General features: G+C 35.2%; 1 long non-coding RNA gene across 1 annotated transcript; it reads right to left on the bottom strand.

The window, feature by feature from the left end:
* Nucleotides 1-8,151: 8,151 nt before the first annotated feature.
* On the bottom strand, nt 8,152-8,697 carry LOC113300426. The gene is made up of 2 exons (XR_003335789.1): nt 8,620-8,697; nt 8,152-8,481 (listed from the first exon to the last, which is right to left on the bottom strand). It is a non-coding gene; the product is annotated as an uncharacterized LOC113300426 (long non-coding RNA).
* Between the last annotated feature and the right edge of the window lie 4,154 nt (nt 8,698-12,851).

Here is a 12,851-nt window from a genome sequence, read left to right as displayed (position 1 = left end):
ACTAGAACCCCTCATGATTCTTTGATAAAGCCTACCAACATGGGCTAGAACTTAATCCTTCTAAATCAAAAAGTCACTCAAACCACAAGGATTCACAACATTATGAGATCAAATACCAAGGTTAAAAAACCGAAATCAAAAATCCCATAAACGCAAATGCAATACACCATAAATATTCAATAAAGAATCAAGTATTGCAATTACCTCTATCTTGTAGGTGATTGAATTGAGAAAACAACACAAAAAGAATGAGATCATTCCGAGTTCGGACGAAGAAGTTATGGACAAAAAAGTTTTACACTTCTTCGTATGGGGACCTCTCACTAGGATCGGTTCTCCATATTGCACCTATCACTAGGATCGGTACCCCAAGTGTTACTTGTGACATATCACAACACTAAACTGTTTTTGACATAACTTTTGCATACGATGTCCGAATTCAGTGATTTTTGTCTCGTTTTAACCGTAAAAACAAGAGGTACACATATATGATCAGTAGAATCAACATCATAAACTCACAATTACCGTTTCTATCAAAAACTGAAATATAGATAGAGAAAGTATGAGTATAGAAGAAAAAAAATCTCCTAAAGATGTTAATTAGTCATATAATACCCGAGAGATCACGTGCTCAGTTTCATGTGCTTCCTCATCTTTCAAAAAATTGAGCACCAAGGTGAGTATGCACATTCTAACACAACTAGGTTGTGTTGAGTTGATCCTTGTCTTGATCTTCACGAGTTACTAAGACAGAATCATCATTCTTGACCTCTTGCTTGGTTTTTTTTCTCTTGTTCCACCTTTTGTTTTTCTTCTTTGACTTGTGATGAAGAGTGTCATAATTACAACCTTTACTAGTACAAGAGATTTCAGACATAATGTCTTTCTTTAGCCTTTCAAGAAGACTCTTGTAACTATCGTCACCAACAATTAACAGCTAAGAGTCATTCTTGTGACTATCTTTTGGTACCTTCTTGGCTATGGAGGACTTCGGGACCCATTTAGAGTCGGGTTTCGCAGGAGCAACTTTCTCCTTCATAGCATTAGGAAGATTTTCCTTTTGAATACTTTGCAAAACATCCTTTCTCCAATTTGGAACATCAGATCTTGATTTTGCATTTAAAAAGTCATCTCTCTTTCTATAATTGGGTCTTTTATGAGATGACCTTGACGAGTGATATGCAAAATTTGAACTATCATTATAATAATCTTTTTGCCTAAACTTAGGAAAATACCGATCTGAGTTCCTTTGGGAAGCAATCTTAGCCAATTCGTTTGATACAAAAGAAAGTGCATCTTACATCTTACGAACTTTGCATCCCCGTTGCAAGTGTCCTTTATTACCACAATTATAACAATGCTTAGTATAAATATACGAAGTATGAGTTTTAATGTTACCTTTTTGTGGATCCGCTTGCATTGGAGCTCGACGAGTTTTCTTCTTCTCCTTGTCTTTGATTTCTGCACTTGACGAATCTGGTTGAACACAATTCTTAGGCTTGTCATGCATTACTTCTTTACAAGGAATAATAGCATCTTTGACATCAGCGGAAGACTCTGGTTGAGAAGAATTAGTAGCTTTAACAAATTTTACCTCTTTTTTAATATTTGAAGCATTTATTCCCTTATATCCCAATCCTCGTGTGTCACAATGATTTCTACTTGCTTCTAACATTGAGGTTAAATTGTTTGAGCTAACATTGTATCTTTTAAGGTCCAAAATGTCTTCTTCCAACGTCTTGATTTTATTAAGAGCACTGGCTAGATCAGCCTTAAGGTGTTTTTCTCGTGAGAGATATATGCCTTCTTTTTCTCCAAAATTCTTTGGTTGAGAATTAATCCTTGCTTCATATTCAACAAGTTTCTTTTTCGACAAAAAGAGATCTCTTCGAAGATTTTCACATTCTAATTTCTTAGAATTTAGCTCGTCTGTACGATCTTTAAGAAGATAATCATTGTTGCGGTAACCCATATAACATCCTTGAAAAACCCTCCTCAGATCTTGTTCTCACGACAAAGAGGAGTCATAAAACCAATAAAATCCGAAGTTCTCGGTTTTTCATTTTTCAAAGGATCCAGTAGTTTAGAGTATTCTGAAATATCCTCTTCTACTTCTTGACCAAAATCTGAGTCATCATCATCGGAAATTTCATCTAACCCTTCTTGTTGACGTATTTTCCAGTCGTCATCAGTTTCTATATTATTAATAAGATTAACTTGTCTCATAGAATCTCTAGAGATGATTTCTTCAGATATTGAATCGTAGATGCCATCATCAAGTGTTAATTCAAAACTCTTGATGTCTTGCTTTATGTTAACTAAATCATTCATTACATTCAATTCTTATAGGTTGGATCGCACCAAACACATATTGTTAGATGTTTTCGTGTTTTCCTGCTCTGATACCAATTGAAAAGACGAGGGTACCCAAATATACCTCAATCTAAAACTTTTCCTACCTATAAGTCCTTTCTCCGAAAGTAATTGTTTATGGACTGAGTTGAGACAACGCAACTAGTCAGATCACACTTCGTATGATCGTTTCTGGATACGAGATCGAGACGATACAACAACGAAGTATGTTTACTTGATAAAAAGGTTCGGACTTAACCAAACACAATGGGATCACTTATCAAGTAAATAGGAATTAACGTTTTGTGTAATTTACTTTAATTATAATAAAACAATTATAATGCGGAAAATAAAAGTAAATGACACAGCAAGATTTTGTTAATGAGGAAACCGCAAATGTAGAAAACCCCGAGACCTTGTCCAGAATTGAATACTCTCATGATTAAGCCGCTATACAAAATAACCTAACTTTGTATAGTTAAGACCAAGCAACTAAACCTATAGTTAACCTAGTTTCGTATGTATTCCCATGCCTCTAACTTATGAATAAGTTACGTACTTGGAACAATTCCTTTGGTTCGTATTCCAAACAGTAAAAGAACAACAAATCTGTTTGGTATCAACTCTCTTCAACCAAGTGATATGAGTCGAACAAAGGCTCTTCTGTTTATCTTAACATAAACTCCTTCGTCGGGTCCTTAGATCTATTTTATGTTCAATTACCAAAGTAATCGTTAAGATTTTGCAATCAACACTTTTAATCCAAATAATTGTGTTGATGCCGATCTACTCAACTAATCAATCCAATTCTATCACAAGGATAAAACCCATTATAGTTGGATCCTCTTTTACCGAAAAAAGTATTGTGCACACAAGGATAAAACCGATTATAGTTGGATCTTCTTTTACTGAAACAAGTATTATGAACCCCAAATCAGAAATCTCCAATATCTTCTTTCTCTTCAAATATTCTTAGATCGTCAATAAATACCTGCACACAATAACTTGAATCTTTTGTGATCAATCACACCCAGAACAGAGTCTGTTAACAATGGACTATCACAAGATCGTCTTTAGATATACAAACAATCTAAAGATCCCCGTCGAAACTCTGAACTAGTTTGAGTGAAAATTAATCATAAGAGAAGATCCTCAAGCATAAACAAACTAGGTGCAATCAAAGTTCAACCACCGTTAGTCAATCAAATCAATGAAAACAAAAGATAAACCGCAATTGTCTAGTTTCCCACCAATAGTACTAATAGAGCTTCTCAATCCCAAAGAAGACTTTAAACTGAGTGGTCGTAAGAGATTTCGCCGTATTAGGTTACTCTCCTCTCCGAATAGGCGGCTTCACCAGTAGCAGCACTAAAAGAGGTAGTTTGCTGTTACGAAGGATTAGTTTGCTAGAAATGCAAACTTCAAGTATTTATAGACTAGGAAGTTTGGACACCAAGGAATTTCCAAAACCGAAAATATTCTCAAGATATTCATTAAGGCACAAATTCGGTTTCCATAATTCCTGGAAATGCTCTGTCCAAAAATAATGATCGAAACCTCTTGGAAAATCTCTAATTAGTAAATGCACATTATTAATTCTTATTTTCCTAAAAATGAAATTAATAACCTTAATTAAAATATTCTTAACTTATTTATGTTTCGATCCTGGGATTCTCTTCCCTTAGCTATTAAGGAATAACTTTGAACAATTAAAGATTAACAACACTACGTGTTCAAAGTATGTCGACATCCTTACTTTGTAAGTCCTCTTTCATACTTACAACATTGAAACCGATTTGCACACTTCCAAACAAGTTTAGAATTGGTTCATCTTTATTTCAAGAACTATGTGATTGATCAAAGAACATTCAATCACAAATCATGGGTGTAACGGTTCTACCAAAACAAGTTTCGGTTCTACCTCCATGTGAGTATCGTGCTTAGTCACACTAGCTTCCCAAAATTCGTTTGACTAGGTACTAGGATCGGTTCCCCACATATATATGGTATCTAACTTATATGTATTGCACATGTCCATAGGATCGGTTCCCCTTTTCCTAAAAACGTATTGCACATGTCCATAGGATCGGTTCCTCTTTCTGCTATAAACTTGATGCACCTCATACAAGGATCGATCCCCCTTTGTGATGTACTGCACCTCTTACTAGGGTCGGTTCCCCTTTACCCATATTTGGTAAGAAATAAAATCACAAACTCGATCATACCATCTCAGGTGATTACTTAAGATCGGTTTCACTAATAAAATTCATACCAATACATAAGTCAGGAATTTGTGAATAGTTTACCAAGAACACATACAATCCATGAATGAATAACAATACCAATAACACCTGGCGATTTCTTTTTCGATTCACAAACCAAGTTCATGAATTTATTTCCTTAGAACACATGTAAAACATTGTTCCCTAGGATGAAATCCTCACCTCATACCTATACATAATCACAATAGCATTTAAACGATTATGTCGATGTCTTATCTACAAAGTTTAATGGTTAAGCAATAAACCTCGTATTGTATTCCTTAATACTATGTCTATCTAGAGTTTCATCATGCTTCGCAGTTTTGTTTTCAATATGCATGACTTGAAAGATACGTTAGGGAATGAAACAGTTCAAGTCAAATATCACTAACCTCAAGTGGAAGAATGATGTTGTCGTTGTATGTCCTTGCTTCTTCACATCTTCAAGTCTTCGCAATACTTGTAATGTCCCATATCCTAATACTTTCAAGCTAACCTACACGAAGTTGACTCTAGTACATAATCAAGAGACTCTTAACATGAGTTTGGATTCACTAAAATATGACAACCAAACCTGACATACCAACACTTCGTGGGTTCAATCGAGCTATGCTCTAACATATGTGCTTATTTTTGGACACTTATTGAGCTTTTATTAATGTCATTCTGAATTATTTATGTATCCATGTTTAGTATATACTTATGTGAATGGATGAATGTTAACAGAAGTTATCTCTCTTTCGAAGACATCACTGGACCATTATGATATGCAAATTTAAGGCCTAGTTAAGTAAGTAATTTGTGTTGTGGTACATGGGGACATGTTGATAACAGGACAATGTGCAACCGCAATGACTCGCATAAGTGATTTACTTTGTAAAGGTATTATGTTTAACCATTAAATTTTGTTTAGCAATATTATGCGTACTTATGTTTTTCTACGATTTACTGTTAAATAGATTATCACATGGACTAGTGGGAGAACGTAAGAATATTTGTGTATATAGAAATATTCCTTTGGGCCATGTAATAATTTTGGTTAATTAGAGAATATTGCTAAATTATGCCGGTTACCATTTCTGGGTTATTTCCTAATTATATCTTCTTGATGGACGGTCGATATCTAATTTCTAATATAAAACCCTAGGTACTTGGTCCTCTCTCTATGTAAGGACCCTCAAGCACGTCCACGCTATTAGACCAGTCAAGAAACGTATTAGCCAATAATATCTCGATTAGTTTAAAACGAACGTTAATTAATAGGAATTAATCTAACAATGATACAAATACGAATCTAGTACCACTAGATAGATCTCGAAAAGTTATGCAGAATGGACTACTTAAACGTGTTAATCGGATACTGGACTAAGGAGATATCATTGGATAGATATGAAGGGCAAAATAGTCTTTTGGATTTGGACCGACCCTGACTACCCATATCAATTTGGAGGGTGCATTTATCAGTCGTCGTTGGTCGTCCTTATCCCCAATCTAGCCGAGCGGATAAACTCATTCCCATTTCTTCTATCTCCTTCTTTCTTCTCGTTCTTTCTTCAGTTTATTTTCTTCTCTTGTTCTGCTTTCCTTCGAGAGATTTATCGATTAAGAGTGAAGTTGAGAATCGTTTCGATAGAATCATTTGATGATGATGAGTATATGATGAAGGGGATGTTGTAGAAATCGTGATGAAGAACAGTTAGGGTTTCGAATCAAGGAAGATCAAAATTAGGATTTTATGTTCGATTATTGCTCTAAAGATTTAAAAGATAAGATATGCAGTTATGGCGAGTTGAAGATTCATCGGTTTAGATTCAATTGAAGTTCTGAAATTGTCTTGGAGATGAACTGAGAATTAGGGTTTCTGAATCTGGGTTCGTGTGTTGATTTAAGATGAATTAGAAGATGATCTTGATGTTTAGGAGGGTAATTAGAGATGGGTTTAAATTGAATTAGCGTTTGAGGTTGAAGTTTAAGCAGGGCTGAATCATCTGCTTCAATTTGGGATTTTAACTTGAGGTAATTTTTATTCTGATTTGATTAATAATGTTATGTAATTTCATTAATGGAGTATGGGGTTGATAGTTAAACTAAGGTCTGAGATGGGTATGAAATGAAGTTTGGGTTTAGATAGAGTTGTGTTGAATTACAGGGAACTGTTGTTGGTTGTGGTGGCACTGTTGAGATGGAACGAGGAAGTTGTGAAGAAGATGTTGCTTTATTATGTATCTGGTGCATGCATGGTTACTATAGTTGGAGTTTGAGTTGTTAGAACTGGCATTGAGATGATGTTGCTGTGGAAGTCATGATGGTGGAGAATGTATGAACTGTGTCGGTGAAATGGAAGTATGCAGTGATAATAGTGTATGAAGGAGTTGAGCTAGTGGTGTTGGTGGTGTTGTCTATGTAATTGAATTTGCAGGCGGAGAAGTGATATTCATACTTGGTTCTAATTTGATTGAAGTTATAGATGAGTCTGGAATGGTGAACTGCAGAATCTGGAATGGTGAACTGCAGAGTCTGGAATTGATAGTGAAACTCAGTTGTTGGTGGTTTTAGTATGGTGGCCTTGTGATGTTAAAGTTGCTGCTAAAAGAGTTTGGTTGAGAGGGTATAATGTGATGTTGAGTTCTAAACTTGTGTTGTTGAGGACTGGACATTATTGTGTTGTTGGAATTGAACTGTGGTTATAGATGGTTGTGTTATGATGGGTATGGCAGTTAAAGTAGAACTGGTGGAGAAGATTGCAGTTTATGAGAATGGTGTTATTGAATTTACAGATTGTGCATGTGTTGGGATCAGGTGACTGTTACAGGTAGCTGGAATGAGCATTGCAGGGTTGTTGTTCAAGTTAAGTGGTTACGGTTATTGAGTTCGGTGTATTTCAGTAGAGGTGATGATCTGTAAATGAATTTAGTGGTGGAAAGGCAACAGTTGCTGAGATGAATGTTGTAATGATGTTTGTAGAATAGAGGTTCCAGTGCGGGCTTGCAACTGCTCTTATAGGTAAGATGAATCTTGTAATTGATTTTGTGTTATAATTTGATTGAATGAATTGATACAATGAGTAGGTTGAAGTTGAACTTGAGTTAGAGTTGCAAAGTTACAGCTGTGTGAGAAGAACCCTTGGCCTGTCTGACTGAACTTATTCAGTCTGACTTAATTCCTTTATGCCTGACTCAGTTTATCTGACTGGGTTGAATCGTGTTGACTCACCGAGTCCACTGTCTTGACCTGAGTTGACCCAATTGACCGATTTAGACTTTGACCTGAACTTGACATGGACTTAGACGTTGACTGTTAAGATGACCTTGGACTGTCAGTTTCACCGTCAGTAACTGTTAGCTGACTCTGATGGACTGGGCCTTAGGTTATTGGGCTTGTTTAGTGGACTTGATCTTAGAACTAGTTATCCTAGATGGAAAATTTGTTGATTGGTCCAAAGCCCATATAATTATTTATAGTAAGGTCCAACCATATTTTTTTTTATCCAGAGGTCCAAAATTAATTAAAACATAGAAATGATCATAATACCCCCTGCTACCAAACGTGTGTGTCTACACTGCTTATAAATTTGAGTACATATCTGGCACACTGCTCACAAATTCGAGCACATATCTGCTAACAAATTTGAGTACATATATGTCGCACTGCTTACAAATCTGAGTACATATCTGTTGCACTGCTTACAAATTCGAGTATATATCCGCTGCAAAACTTTTGCATTCCTCAGAATTAGTTTCAACCACCTCATCTCCCTCGCATTTCCATTAAAAAACATGAAACAAGCAGACTGGAGGTGTTCAAACAAACATCTTGTTGTCAACATAAGACCATCCCAATCTTCATCTTCTACTTTGTCGTGAATGTTCTGGGTTGGGATTAGAAAAAAAAAGAAACAGATAAACATTAAAAGAGTAAATTTTTTAATGGCATAAATATGCTTAACAACACCCATGACTTGTTTTTCTAAGATGGGTAATAAACATCACAAGTTTTGTGTACTTACCTCATTAAATTCAAGATGAGTCAAATTAGGTGCTGCTTTGAGCAGTGGAAATACTGATTTATCAATAGTTACTTCCAGTTCTAGTAACAATTTCTCCAAATTATGAAATATAGGTACAATGTTTACGAACTCGTCCGCAACGGATATTGTCTATTCATCACAACTAAAGCAACATTAGCAAGTATATTAGTTTTTAGGAATCTGCTTGAGCATATATTACATAAAAATTTAAAGAGAGCAAAAGAAAAAAGAGCACCTGTAGGATTGCAGCACATATTGTTAAATTTTTTACATGTACAAGCGCTTGAAAAAACTTACTTACAGTTGCACCTATCTTTCGCCCCCTTGGTACACAAAGCCAAACGCTTGCAGACTCTAGTGTTTGAAAACTGGAAAGAAAATATTCCTTTGCCACCCAACCATGATAGGTAAATGACACTAGATTTGGTGCATTAATTTTGAGAGCACAGTCTTGTAAACCATCATCATCATCACATCTGCCGTTATCAATTTCCAAAATATTTGCATTAGAAGATTACCTCAACTCTGAAGCTTTGACAAAATGAAGAATCAACTCTTAATTAATCACCAATTCGAGTAATTTAATGCTCAATAATCATAACAAACTCATTACACCAGATATGTACTGTCAATTCATACACATATTTCAGTATTACCCATATGTACTAATGGATCAAACCAAAAAAAAGTGGCAAAACACTGGACAAACAGAATCAAAAGAATTTTATATCAGTACACCAGATATGTACTGTCAATTTATACACAAAAACAAACTATAACAAACCCAAAAAAATAAGAAAAAACCTATAGATTCATAGTAACCACAAAAAGAAAACAATACGTCATATATGTACTGATAGGTAATACACAAAAGAAAACTGAAAAACAAACCATAAAAGTATCAGATCTACTAACGAAATAAACACAAAACATGATTGTTTATTTAGATCTGAACTTGTTCCATCAAAATCCACCAGTATATCATATACGTACCGATGATTAATACACAAAAACAACTTAAAAGCATATCAAAAACAACCAAAATGAAACTAAAATCAGTTGCATGTGAAAACCAAGTAATGAATCTCTAAAAATCAGAATCGAAACACTTTTTTTTCTTCAATATTCCATATATATACTTTTAGATCGAAGAAGAAAAATATCAAAAACTACAAAAATAACAAAATTAAAGCATAATTTTTCAGTACATCATATATGTACTGTTGATTCATAATCTAAACTTCAGTTGCATGTGAAAAACTAGTAACGAATCTATGAAAAAAATAGAATGGAAACCGAAAATCATTGTTAATATACATACCTGGAAACACAAACAATCTTCTCGTCGTAAATCATAACGATGCATCTTCTTCTTCTCAAAAATAAACTAAGTTTCTATCAGTACGGGATATACGTATTGTTGCTTCATATACAAAAAAGAACTGAAACACGTCTAAAACATCTAAAATGGAAGTGGCTTAATCGAATCTAGCAACGAAATGAACAAAAAATGTGATTATTCATCTAGATCTAATATATAGTCGACAAATCAACCATGGAGATCGAAAACATAATCAAGCACAACAATGATTAGATCGCCAAAACCTTAAAAGAAACATTACAATAAAAAAATCTTCATCATCTGATTCGGTAGAAACGAGAAAGAATAAAGACAAATCTTCATCTTCATCTGCAGCAATGGTGAGAGGAAAGAGAAGAAGAAAATGAATATGAAATGTGAATAATATTTCTCCTTCTTTTAACATATTAAATAGGAAAGGTTATTTGTGGTATTTTCATATTACGTATACCTGATCTCGCACGTGTGCAGGACCTGGGCTTAAAAAATTTGGTCCATTTTCATGTTTTCTTTTAATTATGGACCTCTGATTACTGGGCTTTAATGGGTGGACCTGCCACTAACTAAGAACACTATAATGGTACCTATTGGTAATTCCTACATCCTAGATTGATGTTTAGACCCTTATGGTCTGATTTAGCCTTTGGCTTCTTTTACAAAGTTGTAGATATTCATAAGACTTGGATAATGAACTACAGAAACAATCTAATTGAATTAGTAAACCTCAAATATGCTAAAGATAGATACTAAAAGGTGTAGAGCCATAAATGGGCTTAGAACCATTAGGTAAACTTATATGATTCTTGTATGAGCCATTTTGGATAGAATCTTAGAGTTCTTGTGTGATTAACAGTTAGTCTATATTAACACCGATCGGTTCAAAGGATGAACCACTGGATCGAGGATATCGAGGTAGGCGTGGCTTGTCATCAAAAGAGGTGGGAATACTTTTAACTCTTTTGAAGCGATTGTTGTTTCTTTTACAAAAGTTTATGTTTAACAAACTCATGCATTGTCAGTTTGTGCATTTCATGCATTGTTTAGTTTGTATTATAATTGTTCTGTTGATTCTTTGAATCTTTCCATGAATTGGAAAGGACCTGTAATGTTTTGTTGTCAATATGAATTGTTATGGCAAATGAGAACTTCCACGTGTGGTATATAGGATACGCTCCTTCATTTATATCTACATGAATTCAGTTTTTATGCTTATTAGGTGTGGAACAACCCGGCATCAATATAGCTATGTAGGTGTGGACAAACCCGGCATCACTAATATATATTGTTTGAAGGAGTTTGTCCATATACATTGTTTGTGCATTTCCAGTGACTTAGTCACTTTGATGTTTGGGAAAACATGAATTGTTTTCCAAATCTTGCTCATGATTTCTTAAAAGTTAAATGTTTATTCCTGCTGGGCACCCCTTTTAGGGATGATGTGCTCACCCATTCCCACTTTCAGTTTCAGAGACAGATCAGAGTTGCGCAGCGAAAACTTCGAGGAGTTGATTTCATTAGTTGGTTAACTTCGGCTATGTTTATTATGTTGCATATTATATTTGTTAACCAAATGACTATTGTATATATGTATCATTTGAGAGAAGTTCTTGTATTTATATATTTCTGAGCGTGGCTAGATTTGGGTTAAGTTTTTTAGCAGATTTCTTAATTGAATGTTTAAGTTTATGATTTGGTTTCTTAGTGCCTCTTTATTTAGTTAATCTCTTGGATTAGTCAGCAGCTAGCTTTGGGGGCGCTACACTCTACCTATGAAAGGGAAACAATAGCCATTACTATTGTATCCAAGAAATTGATAGTCAGTACAGCTAAGGTCAAGAGAGAGAAACCATGACCTCCACAAGGTATTACCGCTACTCTTGGTTAACCGATCACACAACTAAGATCAAGAGAGAGAAACCATGACCTCCACAAGGTATTACCGCTACTTTAGGTTAACCGATCACAGGCTAAGGATTAGTGTTATAAGATATTTCTCATAAATTATTCCTGTATATTCATTGTGTGATTATCCTGAAGTTCAACGATGCAATATCAAGTACCTATAAAATTTAATCTTATAAAAATTACAGAACTCCCATGTGATAATGCACAAGTGTCTGTTCTCTATAGTTGGTATCTCCAGAAAAAGAAAAATGCTAAAATTAATTACTTCATCACTAATGTAACTCCCATGGATTGTCTTGAGGATGTGAATGATGTAAATTTTGTCCTCCTTGTAATCGTGCTTGTTCCTACTGTATGTAAATATTTCTTTTTGAAAGGAAACCAAACTTCATTAATTATTTAACATTACAAGGCGCCCCATAGGGACCTGAGCCTGGTCAAGTACAAGAAACGGGAAAAGAAGTTGATAAATCCGCTCCCCTATTTGCTAAGGCATCAGCAGCCTGATTGCCTTCCCTATATTGATGAGTGATCATAGTCTGAGGTATTTGTTGAAGCATAGAAATGGACTCCGCCATTAGATGTTGTGACTCCCATGGATACGCCTGCAAATCTAAAGGCCTTGATAGCCAGTTTACCACCACCTGTGAGTCTAATTCCACATGTAGATGAGTTGGGCGCAGTTTGATGACCTCTTTTTTAGTCCTTGATAGACTGCTTTGGATTCTGCTACAATTGCCAGAGTGATGCCCACCGGAATAGCTGCCGATAGAAGTTGTCTTCCAGCTGAATCACGAAGAATGAATACTGCACCTGCAAATCCTGGTGATCCCCTCGATGCTCCATCAGAATTTAGTTTTAGCCATGGATAATTAGGGGGTTGCCAGTGAACTTGAATGGTGGTATAGGTGTGGTTAGGACGAGCTACCGGAATGGGGCTTTGGCC

Source organism: Papaver somniferum, chromosome 7, assembly GCF_003573695.1.
Source record: "Papaver somniferum cultivar HN1 chromosome 7, ASM357369v1, whole genome shotgun sequence".
NCBI lineage: Eukaryota > Viridiplantae > Streptophyta > Magnoliopsida > Ranunculales > Papaveraceae > Papaver > Papaver somniferum.
This window is presented reverse-complemented; position numbering and strand designations above follow the sequence as displayed.